Source organism: Phasianus colchicus, chromosome 7 (genome assembly GCF_987193195.1).
Source record: "Phasianus colchicus chromosome 7, bPhaCol1.hap1.1, whole genome shotgun sequence".
NCBI classification, from domain to species: Eukaryota; Metazoa; Chordata; class Aves; order Galliformes; family Phasianidae; genus Phasianus; species Phasianus colchicus.
This window is the reverse complement of record NC_143442.1, coordinates 12,932,831-12,951,700: the sequence shown is the minus strand read 5'-3', so window position 1 is coordinate 12,951,700 and position 18,870 is coordinate 12,932,831. Positions and strand designations below refer to the sequence as shown.

Genomic DNA, 18,870 nt, shown 5'->3' with positions numbered 1-18,870 from the left:
ACAGCATGTTGCTTGGATGGATAATTGGTTAAAAAAAAAATCTGTATAACTGCTTATCTATTTTTTTTCTTGACTTTGCCAGGAGTTTGCATTTATTTTTAGCAATGGTTTGTGGTAAGAAGCCAGACAAGAAGAATTGCTTCCTGTAATGAGATAGAATGATGCATGTAAGACGATACAATTTGAATCTAATTAACTTCAATTTTTTTTGGAATTTAATTTTTTTAAAATAATATAAACACATACCTGCAGATATTTTAATTCAACAATTATGTCTGTTGAAGTGACAATTGTGTTTTACACCTGAATGATCTCGCTTTCTGATTTCATAATATAATGGCATCAAAGTGTCTGTTTCTGTAGTTTAACAAAAAAATTTAAACTAACTTTTTCTTCATCTAATTCTTGCCTTCACTTGGGTAAACTTCTACTGGTTTAACCAAATAGCACTGCAGTGTTCTTTGCTTGCATAAATAATATTTAAAGGCCTTTTCTGATCTTAAGAAAAAATGAAATCTTGAATTGTTTCAAACAATGTCTCTGTAACAATCAGCTTTAAGTCATGTTTTTAACCCATTATGTGTTATCCCATTGTGTCCATAAGACTATTGCATATAGGCATCAAAGATATTTTATGTCATCAGGGCATTCCAGTAATGCAGTCGAAGTTCAGTAGTTGATGATAAGACTTGATTTGGAGCTGGATGAAGGAATAATAACTAGACTATTATGCTGGAAGATATATTCCTCTGAATTCTTCTTTGGTTCATTACAATTGGTGTTGCACATCTCTATCAGGATGAGGTAGCACAAGTTCCTCGGTGGAGAAATGCCGTGACAAAATGGGGTCTCTTTCAATCTGTGAAACAGGAGACAGGAGCCCATTGTAGTCTGTGTGCGGGTAATGATGGTGGGAAGAATTATTATTGGAAATTTGTCCTGATATCTATAACCAACTGGTTAGCTATTAGTAGTGGTCAGCTGTGGTAGTTGTCACTAGTGAACGGACTGGTAAATACTGGTGAAACTGGATTTATCATGATGGAAAGGATGCAGCAAAATCTGAGGCAACTTTGCTTTATTTTGTTGTTGTTGTTGTTGTTGTTGTTTTCAGTGTTAAGAGGCTTAAATCACAATTAACCAAATTAACGTAGTTCTGGCTGCCACTGCTGAGTTTTCTGAGTTCAGCAGCTCCAGTGGGGTCTTGGCTACTTCCTCCAGCATGCTTCCATTAAGCTGATCCTTGGGTCTTTACTTGCTATCTACATATCAATGTGTTCATCTGCCTACTTTGAATGAGGATCCTTCTTAGTGTAGTTGTGCATTGGGTTTGTTCCTGTGTTACATGGAAATTAGAGAGGAAAGGAAGAACTTAAGATGAAGAAAAAATAAGTTGAAAAGGAAAAAATTGAAAAGGGTGGGGAGAGTTGGTTTGTTTCATTACTTCATTCTCAATCTGTGGGAGTCTTGAGTTTGTATGATAAATGTAACCCCCAGGTTCTAGAGTGAGGGTGACCTGGTTTGGACCTGTCATTGAAATGCATGAAGGGAAATGTAATACTGAAAATCACTTGTGTAATTCTGTAGGGAGGAGGGAAACTAGGAAGAGAGGATCTTAACAGCATGAAAGATCCTGGTATTTTTTTCTTTGCAGGTGTATTTATTTGATCATGCCAGAGCTTTGAGACCAAATAGCCTGCAAATTGCTTTTTCGTTTCAGATGTTTCCATTGCTGGAAAACAAATAGGTTTATTTTACAGCTTTTAAATGATTCTCCGACGCGTTTCTCCCTGTTATCCTGTTTCACTTCCTTGCTCCAGCATTTTCACTGTTGCTGCCACTCATCTACATGTCTTTCCTCTTTGATATTTATGAGCTCGGCTTCAGTAGAAGAGTTCACAGAAAACATTCCCTCCTTCTCTGTGCAAGACAAGTTGTGTAAAAATGGCTTACTCAAAGTGAACAAAGGAGATCAAAAGTAAAATCTCCTTTGTAAATCAGGCCCCCAGGCCAAATTCAGCTGTGGTATAAGGAGCATTACCTAGTCATTTCCCAGTAGGATATATGTGCCTGGAATTGACCTACCTTCTTTTTGAGATAGAAGATGATATCTAAACTTAAACTCTTCCCAGGAGGAGCAGAGTCCTGTGGGAATATTGTGCATGAGGAAGGATATAATAGACTATGACAGAGTCAGGGATTCTGATGGCTGATGGATTTCGACACCTGTACTCAGTGCTGGCTCTTCTCTGAACTCTCATATTCTCAAAATCAAGTTCTTCCATCCTTGTACCCCTGTGTTTCTGTTCCCATGTGTATTTTAACTTAGTTAAATAATAAACACTTGCAAAGCTTTGCGAGTGCTGCTATCATTTTTTTCTATTTTAAGTACAACTTGTAGTTATGTTGTTACTATTATTATTTTTGTTATTAGTGTGCCTAAGAGACTATCAGTGTCCATGTTTCTTGTACATGTAGAGGTCTACTTCGGTTTCTCTCTGATGTTCTTTCTTTATGAGTATGGGACTTTTATGAGTATGGGACTCCTTTCCAGTCCCTAATGAAAACGAGCAAAATAGATCCAAGACGTATGTGGAGGCATTCATTTGAAGGCTGAAATTAGAAGAAAAATACATACATATTTTTGCAAAATACATATGTATATTTTTCTGGTGTTTGTCAGAAACCAGAGTAGAACAACCTTTACTAGTTTTGTCTTCATCTGATGTTATTCAAATTAACTTTCACAGTGAACAGACAGAGCTTCTTGAAGATGTGACAGAAATTCCTATCTGTAGGTAATAAGGTCACTTTCACTGACCATTTTCCCTTAGCTCTGGACTAAGGCACAAAGCAAAACTTGCAGAATTTGCAGGCAATACTGACATTCTTCTTGAGCTTTCTAGAAGTTGAATTAGTTTGAATATTGTGGATAATGAATTTCTGAGTCTGTATATCTGTGTGTGATATGTGGGACAAGTAAGGAATTTCAGAACGTTTCCTTGATGCAGAAGATATTTTTTTTATTCTTCCACTGCTGGAGGCGAGTGGTTCTGTTATGAGACATCAAAATAAATAGTTTAAACAATCTCTTGCAGCTTTAAACATCTATGAATCAAAGTCTATTTGGTCTCTTCATTGTTATTTTCCTACATTTCAATTAATGAAATCTCTGAACAAGAGCCTGGGAGTAAAGGATTTTAATACAGCAGATAAATTGGAAAAGTTGGAATAGAAAAGCTTCAGAGGGAGAAAAAAGGGAATGCCTCCATCTATTAGGTTGTCAATGCCTTTTCTCTAACTTGGTCAGATGTTCTTGCTGAGATCTCTAGTTTCATCTCAAAATGCAAATTTTCTCACATTTTGCTTGCTAAAATAATTTTATGTATTTCTGAAGCTTGAAAGGAGTGGGAAAACCTGGCTTCTTAGACAAAAAGGATTGTTATGATCAAACTGGATGGCTGTCAGTTCCCTTGGTCCCTTTAATAACTTTGAAATGTATTGACTGATTTCAGTGTAAGTGCAGCAGGTGTCTATAGACAGTGAGTTGCTACAGGATGGTGCAAGTCAGGTGCTATGTAGATGAGGGAAATTTACTGAGAGGATGGTGAAGAAAAGGGAGCTCCTAGTGATTTTTACTTAGTTTGTCCAGTGGGAATGGTCAAAATATAAACCTTGAGCTTAGCCACAGCAAATTGGGTTTATGTCTCAGCTAAGGATGTGAAATGGAGCTAAAGGTACTGGGAGTGTGGTCTCCACAGATTCTTCGAGAACCTGGACTATTGTCAGGTAGTGTTTAATGATGGAAGTGTGGCAAGGATATTGTACAAAAGAACTAGAGAATGGCAGGTGAGTAGATTTGAATTACAAAAGTTTAGGAAAAATTAACTTCCTTGGGAGGATTCTGATGAGTTGTATTTTTGCTTTATCATTGTTTCTTAATTATCATTTTCACCTGAGGCCGTGAAGTTACGTTGTTTTTGGTCAATGTGAATCATGTTGCTTTTATTTCCATGTTGTTTTAAGGTAATTAAAGATACTAAAATAAATAGGGAAAACTGAAGATGTAGACATTTGGGGACTGGTGATATGATTTATGAATATGTATTTTTATGGCAATTTGACACCTTTTAAAATGTTTTGTGATTTTCATTGTATTACAGTAGGGCAACATTTTAATTAAGACTTCCATCTATATTTCCACTGTAAACTTCCTTACTTTGCAGCCTCTGTGCATAACTTCTTTAAATTTCTGAAATAATATTGTAAGCTGATGTGGTCACCATTTCTAGGGCTGGAATAATTAGAGGCTGCTTTTGAAATGCTGTGATGCTTTCATTTCCAGCACATCTCTAACAGATTTGAAAACAATAGATGCCAATGCTGTTCTTTTAATGCATTTTAAAGAGCTATAATTTCAGATTGATATTGTATATCTGGGAAAAAAAAAAAGAGTAGCTCCAGATTTCAGTAATATATGAAACAATGACAGGATAATTGTTATTACAGCTTAGGCAGTGTCCAATCTATCCTCCAGAAAAATTTCATAAGAAACAGCCCTTTCTAAAGCGGTCTGTGCTCAACTTACTCAAATTCTTCCTGTAGCATGTGTTTGTTTAATTTGTTTTTCCCAATGGTATTTCCCTGTCTGTGCGTCCATTTTGTTATTAGGTTTTGGATCTTATATTTTCTTCCTTTGGTCTTGTCTCAGCTCCCTTTGCTTTCTTTTTTTTTTGTTAGCTGCTCCCATATGGTAAGGATTGAATCTCTGTATGTCTGCTACCGCAAAGTAGCAAGTTTTAAAAAATACTTCAAACTCAGCCAAGTAAAGCAAGAAAATAAGCTGAAAGTGGTTGTGTTTCTCTAGCTTGAACATGTTTTATTATGGCAAGAATTCTATGATTTTTTTTTTGTTAAGATTTCTGAAGCACAGGATAGATGTTATCAAACATAAGAGTGAGTTCATAAGCTTGGGAGCTCTCTGCTTGCAGACTTTGAGATGTGATTTTGGCTGTATATAGCTTCAAGAGAGCACCTGAGTGTTTAGCTTTTGGGGAGGTGTCTTTTTGTAGCTTTATTTTTTTTAATAAAATAATCAAAATCTGCTGAAAATAAACATCAGAAAACTAAAGCTTCCTCATGAGATGAAACTGATTTAGAATCAGGACCCTTAAAGGTCATGCGATGGTCCACAGTGGTCTGCAGTGAACAGGAACAGCTTCATCAGCTGCTCAGACCTTGAGTGTCTCCAAGGATGAGACATTGACCACCTCTCTGGGCAAACTGTGCCAGTGTTTCACCACCCTTATTGTAAAAACAAACAAACAAAAAAAAACAAAAACAAAACAAAAAAACCCACCAAAACTTCTTATATATCCAGTCTAAATCCTCCTCTTTAAGTTTGAAACCGTTTCCCCTTGTTCTATCGTAGACCCTGCTAAAGTCTGGAGTGGCAGGATCATTTTCTTTGACCTGCTCTTTGTTTACCAAGCTGTGTACATTGATATAGAAGCACTTCATCTGGGCAACTGGCCTTGTTGCCATCTTGGAGGGTAACTCCTTTGTTTATTTGAAGTATTTCCCCTGGGTTTCCCTGTTGCCTTCTCCTGTTGCCTCAGTGGTAACCTACTGCAGGCATATAGTACTGGTATCAATTAAATCAGTCTCAGATTTTCATCAAGAAATCAATAACCAGTTTTTTAATAATCTGTTGTGTACTAACAAAACGCCTCAACAGCCTGTTAGCGCCATAGACATTTGTATTTAATGGGAACTTACACTTTTAGAAGACTTCCTTGGGAATAGCTATCTCTACATTATTCCTGAAAGGCATGCAGTGAAGCTGCCTAATTGGCAGGCTGCATGCATTTGATTTTCTGCATACTCAGCCCAACTCTGCCCATGGAAGGTGAATTCAGAAGTGGGTGCTAATGAATCAAATACACATCCAGCTCTTGTAAAAATTTGCATAGTGGTAATGTTGGAATAAGAGAGAAATTCCAAGTGAGATTCAATGAGACTGAATCAGCCTTTCTGAGACTTTCTTTTTTTCCTTGGAAATTATCCTAAGGCAAACTGTTTATTCTTTTTTATTACATCTGTTTGGATTTAATGCCAGAATCAGCAGGCTCTATTAGATTCAAGCTTCATTGTAGCCAATATCTTGTCTTCAGCGTTGACCAGTTACTTACACTTTCAGAATAATGTGAAATAAATATGTATGAGGTAGATCATAACAACCAAATGACCATCAAAACACTTTCTTCTTGATTCATGGTAGAGATCACTAAGATCAAGTTACAGGTCACTGTGGTTAATATAGTCACTCTGTAATTATATATTTGATTATATTCTTATGTATGTCTTCTGTAAATACAAGAGTTATAGAAACTTCTATAGAAAGGTAGGGATGTAGGTCTTGGATTCTCAGTTTCTTGTATATGCTCCTCTTCCTCTTGATAGAGAAATATGGGTTTGTGTAGAACAGTTGTTTTTTTTTTTTAATTTTAAGGTAGACATCCAAAATATGTCTGATATCTAAGAAATAAATTCATTTAGTTGTTATCCTACGTCTCATTCTTTTTACTGATTGCAAAGGGACCCTGGAAAACTAGCTCGAAGGTAGTCATCCACAGTTATGAGATTAGCCTGACTTACTTTCTTGTCAGCCTGACATTCTAAAGATGAATTGTTCTGTTTCTTCCCATTCTGAAATATGCTTTTATCAGAAATAGTGTAATCAGCAGGACTAAGGAGATGATAGTTCCTCTGAATTAGGCACTTGTGAGGCCTCAGAGACTCAGGGGAGAACTTATAACTCTCTACAGTAACCTGAAAGGTTGGAAAGCAAATGGTATCCTGGGCTCCATCAGAAGAGGGGTGCCCAGCAGGGACAGGGAGGTGATTGTCCCCCTCTACTCTGCTCTCGTGAGGCCCCATCCGGAGTACTGTGTCCAGGTCTGGAGCCTGTGGTACAAGAAAGACAGGAAGCTGTTGGAGAGGGTCCAGAGAAGACCCACAAAGATGATCAGGGATCTGGAGCACCTCCCCTATGAAGACAGGCTGAGGGAACTGGACTTGTTCAGCCTGGAGAAAAGAAAGCTGCAGGGTGACCTAATTGCAGCCTTTCAGTACCTAAAGGGAGCCTACAAACAGGAGGAGAATCAACTCATTGAAAGGGTGGATAACATCAGAACAAGGGGAAATGGTTTTAAGTTGAGGGAGGGAGGATTTAGGTTGGATGTCAGAGAGAAGTCGTTTACTATGAGAGTGGTGAGGTGCTGGAATAGGCTGCCCAGAGAAGCTGTGGATGCCCCATCCCTGGAGGTGTTCAGGGCCAGATTGGATGGGGCCCTGGGCAGCCTGGTCCAGTATTAAATGGTTAGGTTGGTGGCCCTGCATGTGGCAGGGGGTTGGAGATTCATGATCCTTGAGGTCCCTTCCAACCCTGGCCATTCTGTGGAAGGTGGTGTTGTAGTGTGGTGGAGGTAGGCTCTTCTCTTTAATAGAATAATAGTAATAGAATGAGAGGTAATAACCTTAAATTGTTCCAGAGGAGGTTCAGATTGAATATCAGGAAAAATTTATTCTCTGAAAGAACAATGAGGCATTGGCACAGGCTGCCCAGAGAGGTGGCGGAGTCGTCATCCCTGGAGGCTTTCAAGAAGTGTTTAGATGTGGCACTGAGGGACATAGTTTAGTGGACCAGTGGCTAGATTGGGCTAGATGATCTTAGTGTTCTTTTCCAATCTTTATGATTCTGTGATATTTTGTTATCTCCAAAATTTATTTAATGCTGTTAGGTTGAGGTTTCAAGAGTTGCTAGAAGTACCATTAGAGCTGTCCAGTTTTCAGGACAATAGTTTGATACTATTGAGACAGATGTATTGAAGTGAAGAGAAAGGTCCAGCTAATAACAACCATAAATGTGCAGCTATACTCCTGTTAGTTGTTTCAGTGTATGCGGAGTTTGACCTGCCAAACTAAGCTAAAAGAGATATGGGAAGCCGAATACAAGCCATGAAAAATCATGAAAGTGTTTTGAGGAAAATCTATACTTAACTATTAGGGAGGAGGAGGGATGTCTGCAGGCAATGGAAAAATAGCTGCTAAATGGTGTCTGGAGGCAGGCACCAAGGATCAGGACTAAACTATAGCAAAAATGCATATCTGTGTGGAAAGATAACCCTGGTTTTGGATCGCAAGTCAGATAGCTGTCTCCTTTATGCAATGTATACAATTCAGACTTTCATTCTCCTCTTTAGGGGGAAATTCTTCAATGGCAAGTTACCAGACTGCAAATGATTTCTAGGTCTCAAGGAGTCACGCTTCCACTTGCTTAGAATTAGAGGGAAGGTTATTACTCCCCTTTCTCTTGTTTCTCCAATTTCGAAGTTTGGATAGGTCTTTAAAGAAGGTATTTATATGATTGTTTCAGTGCCTTTCTGTGCTAAATTACTGACTTTACAAAAATTCACATTCTGGAAACATACAAATAGAATCTACTCTGTCCTGGATGATGTTTAAACATTTATTTCAAATATTTTTGGGATTTATTTTCCTTGCATATGACAGTGCTGTCAATATGCAGCTTTTGTAAGGCAAAATGATACTGTAGGCATTATATAGAGGAAAAATTGCTGCATAGTTTGTAATGCTTCATTTCTACTTTTATACAAAGAATCCAACTACAGGAAACAACATTTTGATATCATTTTTTAGAAGGAGATGTCCAAAGAAGAAAATCATTTATCTTTTCAATCTTTCTCTCTCTCCCTCTTTCTCTCTCTCTCTCATTTGTTTTCCATTTTGGTTTAGTTTTCCATTCATCATGTGCCACTGGTGCATATTGTATTAGGGTATTAGATCAAACTGTCAAAAAGCTGACAGGTTTTTTTTTTCCTAAGCATATGCATTTTTGGAAGAGTAATTAATTCAGCCAACTGGAAGTAAGTAATTAGTGTCTCTTTTTCTTGTGCTTGATGCAGGTTTTGATATGAAATATTTTTAGAAGGTTGAAGATTTAACATCTAAAAAGCCCTTATTTTCAGATAACTTGGTCACAGAAGAATATTTAAAAATGATCTAAGAAAATATATTAACTCATTTGATGCTGAACATGATTTTAGAGTGAGAAATACTTAAGTGCTTATTGACCTTAAATAAGAGCCTGCAGAGTACTGGTGTCCGTCTGGATACTGTCTGCATAAGTGCATTGAATACTCAAGATTTTGCAGTTCATAATTGCCGCCATCTTTTGTTACTATGTATGGGATTTGTATGTTCCATTCCTGAAGTACTACGTGTCTTAGGTGATGTGTCTCATTTTAGATAAGGTACATGAAAACAGTTGTTATAGTCTCATATCCTTAGCTGAAGTTTGCTTAATGTTTCAAGTTATTCCAGTAGGACATGTGAAAGTTATATGACAATGATGCACAGAGATTGTATTGCTTAAATCTTTTATATGTTCAGAAAATCCAATATAAAAAAACTGTAAGACTGTTTTCTGAAATGATACAACTTGCTCATTTGATGATGGTTTTCCTGGAGCAATTGTTTGCAGAAAGTAGTTGTTAAAGCTGAATAATATGTATATTTGCAGAAGCAGAACTTACCTAAACAATGACCTTAAAGCTGTGAAAATTATTTTCCATTTCATGGCTGAGCTTTGCAAATGTATTGTGTTCTATTGTAGTATTCGTCTGCCAACTGAAGAACTTGAAAACAACAGAACAACTGGTGCTTTAGATCTGTTATGAGGAAAATCGAAGTTCTGATCCTGGAAGGCAGGTAAGTGCAATTTGGAATCATTGGACTCTTCTAATTTTTCAAATTTTATTTTTTTAAATAAGCCTGTGGAATAATGTGAAGCTAAAGTGCTTTGCAAACTTTGAGCGTGTGTTTGTCAGCTCTTTACTTTTCCTCTCAATTGAATCGAAGTGAAAATTCTCATTGTGACTGGGGAGCAGTGAGAGAATAAAAAGCAGAATGTTCACGTACTGAAAGTAGTAGAAATATGAACACGAGTTGATGCTGACAGGACAACATACGAATATATCAAGTACAGTTATACTGCATGAACTGAACCTGCATTGATCATAAGAATGTCTGTGAAAGTCAGAAACTGCATAAAGCCATTGGCCTGTGTTTAGGAAAGGATCTGAGGTTTGGGTTCAGGCTGCTGGATCAGTTAACTCCCACTGTGGTGTGTTTGCCAATATCTGTGCAATCTTGAGCTTCCTATCTGGAGGCTTGTTTAAGCTGTGCACAAATCTCTACTTTTGAGAGAATGTGATCCCTGGGTTGGTATTACAATGGAAACATTAAAAACAATCCTTGAGTCATTGAATGACTTCTTAATCTGGAGTGCTTATAATGGAGAAGGTTACCAGGAATGTCTGGAGCATCCATAGTACAGCTAGCTCAAGTAATGCAGTAGAGCATATGGATCCTTTTATTTCTCCATAAATATTTCCTTCTGGGGAATATACCTTCCATTCTGACCTTTGTTATGAGCCTTTAACTTATCGCTTACACTTGAACTTGCACTTAAATTTGACTTCAATTTATATATGCTGGCTACGAGAAGGCAATGCAGCAATATATGCTTGTGTTACTTAGTTCTTCTCACCAGCCAGTAAAACAGTACATCAGGAGGAGAAACCCAAAAAAGTTTGAATTCTCTAGGTAGTGTAGGTTAATGTGGCTGTGCAGAGCCCTGCGGTCACATTGTCAGTTTTTCTACTGCTCTCTGCAACTAAGTTGTGGTTTCAGTGTATCCAGTATCAATGGAAAAATAATCCTGAGTTCTCTGTTTCATGGTCTTTTTACCAGATAAATCAGGCAGACATGCCTGTGGTCAATGTGAATGAGTGAATTTCACCTTTTATGCCATCTGGTTTCACCTGTGACGTGGTTGTTTTTAAACAATAAAGGGGAGAAATAAATTTCAAGGAGAAGAGTCGTCATGTTACTGGGGTGGGGAGCTAGTGGATTAAATAGGATCTGTGACTTCATTTGACATGACTGAAAGATACTTTAATTTAAATAGCACAGCCAAGGCAGCAAAATAAGGCAAGGCTCTAACAGATGTTTTCTTTTATTTTTAGCTCTTCCATTACTTCTAGCCTTGTGATATGTTTCATATCATATGATAATAGTCCCAAAGCTGAAAGACTTTCTGCTTCCTTCACAATACTTATTGAAAGGAAGGAAATTTTTATTTGGTGTTAATCTGTAACCTACTGGAAGGATTTTAAATAACATTTAATGAGGGGAAATGGGTAAATAAAATCCTTTTAATGGACCAGCTTTACCCTGACCACAGACAAATAGAGAATGAAACAACTGTGGAGATCATCCTGGGGGAGGTCACAGCATGTGTAGGTGGGGCAGCCAGGGGATCAGGCCTAGCCAGCATGGGTTCATGAAATGTAGGTCCTGCTTGACCAACCTGATCTCCTTCTGTGATCGTGTGACCCACCTTGATGGTTGAGGGAAAAGCTGTTGACATAGCCTTCCTAGACTTCAGCAAAGCCTTTGATTCTGTCTTCTGCAGTACTCTCCCGGGCAAGCTGGTGGCCTGTTGTTTGGACAGGTACACTCTTTGCTGGGTAAACAACTGGCTGGAGGTCTGGACCCAGAGAGTCATGGTGAATGGAGTTAAATCTAGCTGGTGACCAGTCATGAGTGGTGGCCCCCAGGGGTTGATATGGGGACCTACCCTGTTCAATATCTTTGATTATCTGGATGAGGGCATTGAGTGCACCCTTAGTAAGTTTGCAGATGACACCAAGTTTGCAGGAAGTGCTGTCTGCCTTGGGAGTGGGAAGGCTCTACAGGGTGATCTAGACAAGCTGCATAGTTGGGCTAAGGCCAATGGGATGAGTTTCAGCAAGACCAAGTGCTGGGTCCTGCATTTTGGCCACAGCAACCCCAGGCAATGTTACAGGCTTGGGGCAGAGTGACTGGAAGACTGTGGTGAGTAAATGGACCTGGGGAATTGGTCAGTATGTGGCTGTACGCGAGCCAGCAGTGTGCCCAGGTGACCAAGAAGGCCAATGCCATCCTGGCTTGTGTCAGAAGTAGTGTTGCCAGCAGGAGCAGAGAAGGCTGCCCAGGGAGGTGGTGGAGTCACCAACCCTGGAGGTGTTCAAGAAATGCTTAAATGTTGCTTTGAGGGACATGGTTCAGTGGGAAATTTTGGTGATGGGTGGACGGTTGGACTTGGATGATCTTAGAGGTCTTTTCCTTGGTGACTCTATGATTTTCTGAAACTACGGACTTCCACTACTAAATGTGTGAAATTCTCACATAGCAGAGCTCAGGGAATCTTGAACTCTGTTTTACCAGCCTTGGAAATGTACAAATCCATCTGTACAAATCAAACTGATCTTAGCAGAGGTCTGGAAAACTGTTCAAAGAAGAAAATGTCAAATATACTGATAGTGTTTTTTTGTTTGTCTACTTTACAAAGAGGTGAAGTGAGTGTAACATTTGGACTTCAAAGGGCTACATCTCCTGCTTGCCTACTTTCTAAGAAATGGATGAGCTGTAAAGCTTTCTGTAAAACAAGGAGTTAACCCAAGACTGCATCCAGTTGGCCTCTTTTCATTGTATGAGGAGGCATATTATAGATAAAAAAAAAAAAACAACTAAGCATAGATATATGCACGTGTATGTGTATCAGTTAAGCATAATATGTGGTAATACATCTGCAGTATTCTTCCCATATTCTTTATCTGACCTTGTTTTGAATGCCACAAATGTAATGCTGACCTTGCTGCCTCTGATTCTCAAAACTTCTCTCCCTGGTTGTTCTAAGTCTTTCCATGTTAGAACTTCCTGTAATTCAAGCCAAGTACTGCAGAATTTCATGGTAATTTGTAGCAGAGGAGAAGTCAAGCTCTTTGGCGACCTTTTCACTAGAAATCTCTCATGAAAGCAACTGTTAGCAAATTTGGATGTATCTTTTCATAACCTTTGCAATTCAGTGTATGTCCTTCTAATGAGCTCTTCAGTAACTTAGTCCCTCAGTTCTTCTAGAAGTAGTTACACTTCACATGTGGCCGGGTGGGCCTGAAATTCATTTGGAATGGTTGGCTCTCTGGGCTGCAAATGTGCACTGCTGTCTAATGCTCAATTTCTTATCCACCGATGTCCCCAACTCTTCCTTGGGCTGCTTTCAATCCTGGCATTGTCCAGCCTGTATTCATGTTAGGAATAGCTCCCATTCAGATGAAGGACCTTATATTTGGCTTTGAATTTTATTAGCTACTCAAAAACTTTATCAAATCATAAAGCAGTTAAAAAAAAAAAAAAAAAAAAAAAGCTTAGTGTAGTTTTGTGTAGTTCTAGTTGGCCCTTTTATATTCTTTGCAGATTCTTTTTACCTGTAATGTAATAATTTCTGACATGGAAAGGCACAGAGAAGCGTAGCCTTTCAGAGGAGTAGCTTCCAGCCTTGTTAGACCTCTAAACCACTAAAGCTTTCTCTTGTGTTTTTGTTCTTAATTGCTGGAAGGATATCAGATTCCCTGCGTGCTCATTTGGACCTGTGCTTGTCTTTTACATGTCTCCTGATCTCACATAAAGAATTTTAAGGTTACTTCTTTCCACTTTTCATATTTTTTTCTTTTCTTTTTTAAGTTAGTCTGCGTAAATCCATTAATCAACTAACTCCAAGCTCTTCTGGGCTCTTGTATGTGGAAAGATTTTCTTGTGCTGACAATTTGAGGTAATATGAATCCATGGGTCACTTACCAGCTACAGCAGCCAATTAATTACTGGCAAAAATCATCACTGAAGCAACAGTTCAGCTATTGAACTAAAGCTGTTAATCTAATTTATTCCATTTAAGAGAAGGCACAGATTTCTTCCTCCATTATCTCCCACGGACCAGAGCTCTCACCTGTGACTAGAAAGATGGCATAGTGAAGGATAGATAGGAAGTTTTATTTTTGTATAGTTCATCAGCCCCTCTGGAGAAAGAGGGGGACCTATGTTTTGTGGGATGAGGGAACCTGAGGGCATTCAGACACTGAAGACATGCAACGCTCATTGCTTCATGATGTAGAATATCTGTCACTGTAACTAGAAAATGTCCTGGCTTCTCAGACAGTGATGAATGGAAAACTTGAAAGTAAAAATAAAACAGAACCTTTTTTTCTTAGGTGAATAACTTATTTCAAGCTCTTGTTTTATGCAAGTAGATGCTTCGTTGCAGATATGGGCAGGTGTTTTTCACTCAAAATACAGTATTTCTCGATTTGTTGTCTCTTTTCTCTGTAAATCCAACACTTCTCTCAACTGCTTTCCATCAAAAGAAATTAGGTGTTAGACTAAAATAGCAAATTGGATTTTCTCTCGTGATCTTCAGGACATTTTGCAATTTCAAGTGGTTTGAATAGCTCACATAAACATGGTGTTACCGTTCAGCTAGAGTGAAACAGTCAGTAGGATTAAGCTAGATATTCAGAATAGTTCATGCAATGTAAACAGCTCTATCATCATCGCCCCCTTTCTCTGGAATCTGGCCAGATTTCCTGCAGTGCTGTCTAATCACATCTACTCTTTTAATTAACATTAGATACAGTGCTTAGGCAAACTAGAATTAAATTCCAAGTTACACAATTTCTTCTTTCTTGAATCAAGACTGCAATTTGACAACTCTCTTTGGGAAGAAATATTTATACCTGTGAAATTATACCTATAGACTAGCTGTGTAGATATATAGAGGTATGCTTTTTAACTCTGTCTGTGGGTTTCCTGAGATATTATATAAGCCGAAATGTAGGTATAGAGCCTGCTAAAGGAAAAATATTAATTTAAAAATAATGGAGTGAAAGCAGCCACCACACCTCATAAAGAACTGCTAAGGACAACTGACTTTGTTATTGACTTTTTAGCCAGAGCTAAAAATCTGTAGTAATACACATATTCACGCTGGAGCTCTTGCACGTAAAGGGCAAAGTTGCAGAGATGACAAGCTGGATGTTTTGAGATGTGTTTTGTTGCTGGAAAACAAAGAGTGTTAGAACTTGGTACATTTTTCTGAAGAATGGTTGGTGACACATTCTAAGGTCAAAATGTAATATCTCCTCCATACTCTTCTAAAAAGTCCGATTAGTCTTTTCAGCAGTAACCTTTCTCACGTTGAGTATGTTTGCTTTCCTGTCTTTAAAATTCATCCTCTCTATTTGTGATTCTGACAGCTTGTAGGATTACATTTTCCATATATCGATTTGGATGTGCTCCTTTTGTTATGTTTTGATTAAAAGCAGTATAGTTTTACTTATACTAAGATAATGTACGCTGTACAATAGGCATATAACCTTTTAGCAAAGTCGTCTTCGTTGTTCTTTTTAAGAACCTTTGGACAATACTTTGCCATTCCAAGCTCAACTAACTGATAATGAAGCAGTTGTCATTGAACAAATAGTTGCAGTCTGGGCTAAAGAAAAGACCATTGCTTTCTTGTCTTTAAGTACTCAACAGATTTACTGGGGAGACTAGGAAAATGACCCAAAAAAGCAAAATAGAAAACTTCAGAAAACAGCACACAATGTAGTTCTTAGAATATGAATCTGGATGAGACCTGGGTTATTGTATTCTGTGTGTTTACTGTTTTAAGCAGTTATCATAACATATAATGTTGTTCCTTTTTAAGTGGTTATCAAAAGATAAAAGAACTAAAAAAATACTCTCCCAATAAAGCAAACCTAATTGCATGGTGTAGTTCTATAAAAAAACATTTAAAAAATATATAAGTGTATATAATGTCATATTTAAAAATAGAATTACTAAAGCAAAGCAAGGCTTAATTATTAAGACTCTGAAGATAATAATTTATCTGACTTTGAAGATGTTTTTTGGCTCTTCTGGAAGAAGAGGTGAAAGGAGTGCGGTTGGAAGGAAAGACAAGAAACCAACTCATTCTAAGATCAATTTATAGAATGTCTCATTTCTTGAATATTATTTGTTATCATTTCTAATAGAATTAAATATTCAGGATGAGTTCCTTTAGTCATAATTCTGGTTTCTCCATTTCCATGATATCCTAGTAGCCAGCCTCTTAATCTGTTATTATTTGAACAAAAAGATCTTGAATATATGTGGTCAGAATTATGTGCAGAATTCTGGATGAGGCATTGTACAGTCCTGTTCATACTCTTGTATCATTGGTGGAAGCACCTCATCTTTTGTCTTTTTTGCATTTGCCTTTTTCACGGTCACACAAAATTAATTGCTCATCATCATCCCGTGAGTGACAATTAGCATAGGGTCTTTCCCCTTTATTTTTCTCAGTCGGTGAGATACCATCTTAGTCTTGTTATTAATCTTTATTAATATGACCTTGTTACTTTACGATATTACATTTTATACAGAGCTTATAAAAGTCTCTTATCTTTAGATATAAGAACATTGAATTAACCTGGGTTTACTAGAGGGAGCAAGGAGGAGAAGTGCCTATTGCCTCCATCTCAAGTAGTACCAATTTATTCTATGTATGCTTTTTCACATGATGCAGATTGCCCAAATGACTACACAGTCTATATACAGATTGAGGCTGTAGTAGTCCTTCTGTTCCTACTTGCTAGTAAGACCTGTATCTCTCAGAAGTAACAAGTAACTTTTTTTAGCAAGTTTTGCTCTCATGTTACAAAATTTTCTTTTCTTCATTTAGATGTGTTTTAATGTATCAAATAAAATCTTATCAAAATCTAAACAGAAAAAAGAGTTGGTGGATTTAAGGATAGAAGAATGCAGAATTGATTTATCCTATCCAGAAAAATTCGAGGTATGTTTATTGAAGGAACTACTGAAGGTTATTTTGATGTCATGGATGTCTAAAGTTCAGAGTGTTTTTTATCATGTCTTCTGTTTCTCTGCTATGATGTTCCTCCCTTCAGAGTTCTAAAGCCAGGCATGCCAGATCAGTCTACTGAGTGTGGCAGATACTCTAAATGTTTTGGTTTTTTTTAGAACTATTATCTAGTTACTTGCATTGTCACCATCTTAGCTGATTCTATGAAAAACATGCTGCACTAGCTATGTGAAGCAGTAGTCTTCTCAGAGTACAAGAATGGGCATATACGACCTGTAAATCTGAAAATACAAATCAAGGTATGGCTGGAAAGTCTAAGTAAATAGTGAATCACAAATAGCCTTATAGATTATGTTACTGGGAGACAGCTATCTGCAGAATACATGCTTAAATCTGAAGTAGGTGAATAACAGGTACCTCTCCAAAAGTTCCTAGCTAAAGCTGAGTGGAATCCATCTGGATCATAGAACTTAAAATAAGGTTGTCTTGAATCTACTCTGATACGAGGTACCCTCTAGGATGTCATAATCCTATTACTACATGGAACATAAAGTGGTGTAGTCCTGCATCCAAGAAAGGATGCAAACAAAAATTAGGCACTCTTTTCTATGGCTACCAAGGAAATATATTTTCTTACCTGATGAAATGTAACTGCTAGAGGACACAAGTGTTTCTAATTGCATTGAATTCTAGCATTTGTTGAGCTTTCCCTGCATGTTCACTATTACAACTGTAAGGCAAATGCCAGCTTGAAACTGAAGGTGACCTAAATGTTGCATCACCTTGTAAGCATTAACGTGTGCTTAGGAATTAATGAGTATAGTGGCCACATTTCTTATGCAAAGCAACAGGTTAACCTCATCACCTGCCTTCTAGACACAAAATCACCCCCAGTCGACTATCTGTTCCCTAAACTGGTCTCTATTCTTGCAATTGTCAGCTGGTTTTTATCTGTTAGGACTAGAGGGAATAGCTTCAAGCTGCGCCAGGGGAGATTCAGGCTGGATGTTAGGAAATACTGCATCTCTGAAAGAGTCAGGCAGTGGAATGGGCTGCCCAAGGAAGGTGGTGGAGTCACCGACCCTGGAGTGTTCACAGAACATTTGGATGTTGTTTTGAGGGACATGATTTAGTGAGAACTATTGATGATAGATGGATGGTTGTACTGGATGATGTTGTAGTCTTTTCTGACCTTGGCAATTCTGTGATTCTGTTTATAACAAACCACAGAGAATATGGATCACAAAAGTTTGGGCTTCTGTGTTAGACTGTATGCAACGTAATTTTTCTCTGACAAAGCCTGTTCAATCTCTCTTCAATGATTTCTCCAAAACCACAAAATACTCTTGACTTTTCTTTTAAGAATATCTACCTGAAAAGAAAAGGAATCGGCTATAGTATTTGTACTTTCTTTCCTCTTTTTTACTGCTTTTTGTCCCTGTTGAAACAGCAATGGACAGTGCTATGACTGACAGGATAGCAAGAAAAGAGGAGGAGAGGACATTTTGAAAGGTGATCAGAATTACCCAATTTAGAGGTCACAGATTAAGCAGTTTTTTAACATTTTCGTGGCCTACCTGAGAACAAGGGAACTGCATTTGGATAAAATCGACTTCGGATGCAGTAATTTATAGGGAGACACTCTTCATCCTAGATCTTGCTATAGCAATAGAAAGCTAACGTATTCATTTGCAGTAAAAAGATAATATAATGTATAAGAGGGGAACTGATATCATTTGATATCTGTTTGAGGCCAGGGCTCTGAAGCCACACCAGATTACTCTTTCAAGTTCTGGTCCTTATACTGTGTGAAGCTAACAAGTGACTGACAAGATATTCAGCAGCTAATGTTGCAGTCTGCTAAAGTTTACGAACAAAACAGTTTTCTGTCAGGAAGGAGCAGGGACCTTTTCACTACAACTGATTGCCCAAGTTCGGAGTTGCTATTATATTCAGAAGTACCAGTACTAGATGGGAGCAGAGCTGTCAAGCAGCTGTTAATGGGTACTTTGGCAGTAAACCCAAAGATCCCACTCCATCTG

At 37.9% G+C, this 18,870-nt stretch overlaps 1 long non-coding RNA gene across 1 annotated transcript in view; it reads left to right on the top strand.

The window, feature by feature from the left end:
• LOC116227351 (uncharacterized) overlaps window positions 1-18,870 on the top strand; it is a 235,323-nt gene that overhangs the window by 49,885 nt on the left and 166,568 nt on the right. The window contains exon 2 of the long non-coding RNA XR_016468183.1: window positions 9,698-9,792. This is a non-coding gene — a long non-coding RNA (uncharacterized LOC116227351). The remainder of the gene's footprint in view (window positions 1-9,697; window positions 9,793-18,870) is intronic.